Source organism: Sinocyclocheilus grahami, unplaced genomic scaffold (genome assembly GCF_001515645.1).
Source record: "Sinocyclocheilus grahami isolate Dianchi unplaced genomic scaffold, SAMN03320097.WGS_v1.1 scaffold63.1, whole genome shotgun sequence".
In the NCBI taxonomy this organism is placed as follows: Eukaryota; Metazoa; Chordata; class Actinopteri; order Cypriniformes; family Cyprinidae; genus Sinocyclocheilus; species Sinocyclocheilus grahami.
In genome coordinates, this window is record NW_015505242.1 from 347,297 (window position 1) to 353,230 (window position 5,934).

Below are 5,934 nucleotides of genomic sequence, written 5' to 3' on the forward strand. Positions count from 1 at the left end.
TGTCGTGTAGCAGCGATTTGAAGCGGCGCAGAGCAAGCCATACTGCTAGCAACTCGAGGCAATTGATATGCCACTGCAGACGAGGCCCTGTCCAGGTGCCCGATGCTGCATGCCCATTGCACATGGCACCCCAGCTTATGGCAGAGGCATCTGTTGAGACAACAACATGCCTGGACACTTGTCAACTCCTGCCCGAAGAAAGGCACGGTCTGACCACGGGCTGAAGGTCTGGTGGCAAGACGGGGTGACTGGGACCCGGTAAGTACCGCGTTGCCATGCCCATCTCGGGACTCGGTCGTGAAGCCAGTGCTGAAGCGGTCTCATATGAAGCAATCCGACGGGCTGAAAGTCTGGTGGCAGGACGGGGTGACTGAGACCCGGTAAGTGCCGCGTTGCCATGCCCATCTCGGGGCTCGGTCATGAAGCCAATGCTGAAGCAGTCTCATATGAAGCAAACCGAGCGGCGTGAATGCGGCAGCGGATGCCATATGCCCCAGGAGCCTCTGAAACTGTTTCAGTGGAACCGCCCTCCTGCGCTGGAAAGACTCCAGGCAGCTCAGCATCGACTGAGCGCGCCCTACTGTGAGGCGCACTGTCAGATTGACTGAGTCAAACTCCATACCGAGAAAAGAGATCCTCTGCACGGGGGAGAGTTTACTCTTTTCCCAGTTGACCCGAAGCCCCAACCGGCTGAGGTGACTGAGTACCACGTCCGTGTGTTCGCACAACTGCGCTCGAGACTGGGCCAGTATGAGCCAGTCATCGAGGTAGTTGAGAATGTGAATGCCTCTTTCCCTCAATGGAACAAGGGCTGCCTCCACAACCTTGGTGATGACACAAGGCGACAGGGATAGCCCAAAGGGGAGGACCTTGTACTGATATGCTCGCCCCTCGAACGTGAAGCGGAGAAACGGCCTGTCGAGGGAGGATTGAAACATGAAAGTACGCATCTTTCAGGTCGATCGCTGCAAACCAATTGAGTGGACGAATGCATTGAAAGATACGTTTCTGCATCAACATCCTGAATGGGAGCCTGTGAAGGGCCCGGTTCAGAACGCGCAGGTCCAGGATTGGTCGTAACCCACCGCCTTTCTTGGGTACAATGAAGTAGGGGCTGTAAAACCCCGACTTCATATCGGCTGGAGGGACTGGCTCTATTGCGTCCTTCACCAGTAGGTGGAGTGGGCGGAGGGACTGCAGCCGGCGGCAGGGTGATGACAGCAGCTGGCCGCCGGGGCAGGATGTGTCTGATCGTCTCCGTCTGCTTCTGTGTGGCGGAGAACTTCTGGGCGATGCTTTCCACCGCATCACCGAAGAGGCCAACCTGGGAGATCGGGGAGTCCAGGAAACAGTGTTTGTCTGCCTCCCTCATATCTGCCAGGTTCAGCCATAGATGTCGTTCCTGGACCACCAGGGTGGACATCGTCTGACCGAGGGACCACACTGTGACTTTCGTCACCCGGAGGGCGAGGTTCGTCGCTGTGCACAGTTCCTGCATTACCCCAGGGTCAGAACTGCCCTCGTGCAGCTGCTTCAACACCTTGGCCTGGTAGACCTGCAGGAGGGCCATGGCGTCCAGGGCGGAGGCAGCCTGTCCAGCAGCTCTGTAAGCCTTGGCTGTTAGAGCGGACAAGAACTTGCAGGCCCTGGACGGGAGGCGCGGATTACCCCGCCAGGCGGCGGCGCTTTGCGGGCAGAGCTGCATCGCAATAGCGCGCTCAACTGGGGGGATCTCCACATACCCCTTAGCCGCCCCGCCATCGAGAGCAGTGAGAACGGAAGAAGCACTAGCTCGGTTTCGGACAGAAAAAGGTGCCTTCCAAGATCTAGTAACTTCTTCATGCACTTCCGGAAAGAAAGGAACCGGAGGTGGCTGCCGGCGATCGGCCTGCGACACCCCCAGGAACCAATCATCCAACCTCGAGCGTTCGGGAGATGGAGGTGGTTTCCATTGCAACCCGACGCTCTCGGCGCCCCAGGAAAGCATAGCAGTCAGCTCTGGATCTGACTCGGGCAACGCTACTCTTCCTGATGGAGGCAGCGCAGCCAAGTCCTCATCTCCAGAGCCTAGCTCGTCCCCCGATGCAGTGATCGATATCCTGTCATCTGCCGGAGGCCTGAATGAGACGCTAGACTCCGCCCTGTCCGGAGTCTCAGCCACCTCATCACGGAACACCAGAGGGTGCGATGTGCTGGAGGAGTGAGGGACCCGCGGAGACGCACTCAACGGTGAAGCCCTCACTGTGATCCTCAGATTGCCCTGGCCATATGCCGAAGTAGTCCTCCGCTGTTGGGAGGAACTAGAACTCCCCCTCGTTTAATGAAGAGGAGCCTCGATCGCAACATTGCGATGGTCATGTCCCTGCAATGAGAACATGAGCCATCCACGAGCTGTGCCACAGCGTGCTCAATGCCCAGGATCAAGATGCAGCGTTCGTGACCATCAGATGGAGCCAGGAAGCGACCGCAACCAGAAACACACGAGTGGAATGCCATCTTTAAAAAGACGCCGCATCACTCGTGGAGCTCTTTTAGATTTGCTCTTTTAGATTGCTCTTTTAGAAAAAAAAAGTGAAGCGCCCAGGAGAGGTCGCAGCGTGACCACAGTTTGAGGAGCTGCAGCACGCCGTCCAACACCAACAGCAGCACTGGACCAGCAACCCCCGCTGACGCGCCGTATCACCAACACTGCGAGCTGTCTTGTAGGCACTGTGCTCGGTAACCAGACCAGCTGAAAGGCTCGGCTCCGAAGCAAAAAGCTGAATGTGTGTCTGCACGCGCTCTCCTTATATACCCGTGCTGCGGGGCGGAGTGTGCGACGCAAAGATCGCACGCCAACACTTATTGGCTTGTTTTGTTAACACTCAAAGGTGATTGGTCTCTCTAGCGAAGATCCCAATTCGTCAGTCACTACTGACGTAACGTCGAACGTGACTGACTGAAAGGGAACAGCATTTATTTGAAATACAAATGTCTTTACTGTCACTGAAAGGAATAATTTCTTTTAAAAACGAAAAATCTTGCTGACCCCCAGACACTTTTAAACAGTAGTATATGTTTGAAATAAGAAAATAAGTGAAGTATAACACTCCTCAAAAAGAAATCAGAGTCCAGAGGGGATGAGAAACAGAAGTTTCTGACCTCAAGATGTTTAATTTTAAAATTGAAACAAGCAGAAGTGGTAATAATCTAACAGTAAAATTAAAGAATGTTACTGTAAAGGCTTCAGGTTCAGTCCCAGGTAGAGTCGACCCAGCACTGGAGAGTTACTGATGGCAGTCCTACTCAATCATAATACCACCCTTGACTTGGGCATTTAACTTTCAGGCTCTGCAATTAGTCTGCTGCAAGTCACATGGATATTAAACATCTGCTAAACATTTAAGGGTTGTTGTTTTCGCTCTGTGACCGTATTTTTCACGTACTTCGAAGGGAACTCCGTTTTTCCGAATCAACTCCTGTTCGACTACATGGCAACACATTTAAATGCCCTGAAACAGCGTCTCTCTCTATGTGCAGCGTCTACGTCACGCGCTGTGACCCTCTTGCCCATGGAAGCGCGCGAGACCCAGCCGGAGCCGCCCGTTCATCGCGTGAAAACACCTTTGGAAAGAATGTCATCCAGTGATTCTCTTACAAATGGATTTATCGGTCTCCGAGAATAATTTGCATTTCGGCGGTTTTGCGGTAAGTACTGCTGATTTCGCGCAGCTCCAATGAAGCGTTGCTAACATCTGGCGCGCGCTGGCGGTGGGAATTCATCGCTGCTTGTCATTTATCGCTAGATCTCGTGCATCTCTCCTTCAGTCATTTTCAGAACTGAGCTGTAATAGACGCTGTGGTCAGTGCACAAGAAGCGGTTTGCTTTTCGATGCCTGCTTTAAATCTCATTCCATCTGCCTTTCTTGATTGCAGTGCTTAACTGTGCAGAAAATGTGCGTTTGTACTATAGTTATGCTTACATAATTGAACTGATGGCCTTGTTTAATACATAAAGCTGAATAACTTGAGCAGGTGTAGTGTCGCTTCCACCTCTAATCGACGTACCTACACCTCCCATCATCATCTCAGGTCCATCATCAGTCCCTGTATGGCGCATTTTATCCATCTGTTCATCATCTTCTAACTTGGGCAATGCACTGCATGTTGCATTAGTTAGTTGGTTTAATTAGAATAATTGATGACATGTGTTATTATGGCATCCAACAGTCCAGTATCCCACAGTTTGTGAAGTAGGCTGGTCTCCATTACGACTGATAGATGCTGTCACTGGGACTCAGGCTGGACCATCTTTTAGACACTTTTCTTTATGCATAATTGAGCATCCCTCTATGTACTTGCTCTCAGCTCCTGCTCTAATAATTCAGGCTCGACAGAATGTAGAAGAAGTCTGCATCTGTTTGGACTGTAATGGCAGTGTGGTTGCAGTTTCAGCTGCCTCATCATATTGACCAGAGTTTAGATTGAATGCAGGTTTGCTGCTGTGCACCATGCAATTGCTGCTGTGCAGTGATTTGCTTTGAGCAGTCCACAATTACAGTATGTAAAGATTGCAGGGACAATACATCATGATGCAGTAAGACGTGTTCCTCAGAGACCGAGCTGTCTTTACACTGCATTGTCATGTTATATGGTCCGAAAAAGCATCCCAGGGACATTTGTGTGTATTGAAATAACCGAGTTTCGCTATTCATTGGAAGTGAAAGAATGATCTCTCTGACAGACGTAAGTGGTGGTGGTACACAATGTCAGATGACTCTAATAAGTAACAATTTATTACTGTTTCTTGGTCCTCACGGTTAATAGGATGGTTTGCTTGTTCCCCTCCTCTCGTCTCTTCTGTATATAAACCCGGTGCTCTGACTGACAGCAGACTCCTGGTAAATCCAGTGTGAAGGTGGGTGGGGATTTTAAGGTGGGGACTTCTAAAGTGGATTTTGGATTTTATTCTTGTAAATGCCAGCACAGTGGGCTACTGCCATTTATGAAGTTTATAAGCGTTAAATCATTGGATTATGTATGGATGTGTGAGTTTTTGTGCGTGTTCACTTTTCCGTGAACCGGTTCTCTTGGATAATTAATTTCCAATGACAACAATCTTTTAATTTTTAAGAATATTTAGATCATGGAAATTAAGTATCAAAATATTAGATACCTTAAAAAACTTGAATAAATAGTAAATAAACATTTCTAACAAAAAGTGCAAAGTAACAAGTAGAAAAAAAGAAAAATGCACATAGAACTTTTATGGAGATTTTTCCATCTACAGATTTCTCCCTGACCTTCTTTTCTCTGTAAACTAAGGGTGCATTGCTGAAAAACACAATCACTACTTATCAGTCAGATGTCCGCATGCACAAAGGCACAGATCCCTAAACAAGGCCATATCTGCAGATTAAACATTTGTAGAAGCATTTTTAAAATTTGAACCTCATGACTACACCACATTATGTACGAGAAGCTGCAAAAGGCTCAGGTGCAAGTGGAATGTAAAAAACACGTTGACATATATATTGCGATATATTGCTTCACCAAAAATTATTGAGGTCATGTACATATATTGTGCGATAAGTCGATATATTGATTATTGTGACAGGCCTAGTGTGTACTGGTATATATGGTTTATGGGGACACAAATGTGTATAATGACATGAGTACTACAACATAAACATGGTTCATGAGGACACTTCCTGTGTCCCCGTAAAACAACAGGCTTAAAAAACATTTCGAAACGATTTGATAATGGAGTATATCAATTGATTTATCGATATTATGATGTCATGGACCTATTTTAAACAACCATCTACATTTGTATTAACTTACAAATGCAACCAAAATAAATAACACGAACATTTATGTGAAATTTGCACTTCCTGTACCTCAATTGGGACATTCACAACAAAAAATAGGCCTACACTTTTTTTTAATATATAT

At 48.2% G+C, this 5,934-nt stretch overlaps 1 protein-coding gene across 1 annotated transcript in view; it reads left to right on the forward strand.

Annotated features, from left to right (window-relative positions):
* Positions 1 to 3,426: 3,426 nt before the first annotated feature.
* Positions 3,427 to 5,934, forward strand: part of LOC107584815 (plakophilin-4-like) — a 40,036-nt gene continuing 37,528 nt past the window's right edge. The window contains exon 1 of the mRNA XM_016271583.1: positions 3,427 to 3,687. The gene's annotated coding sequence lies outside the window, so the exon portion shown is untranslated. The remainder of the gene's footprint in view (positions 3,688 to 5,934) is intronic.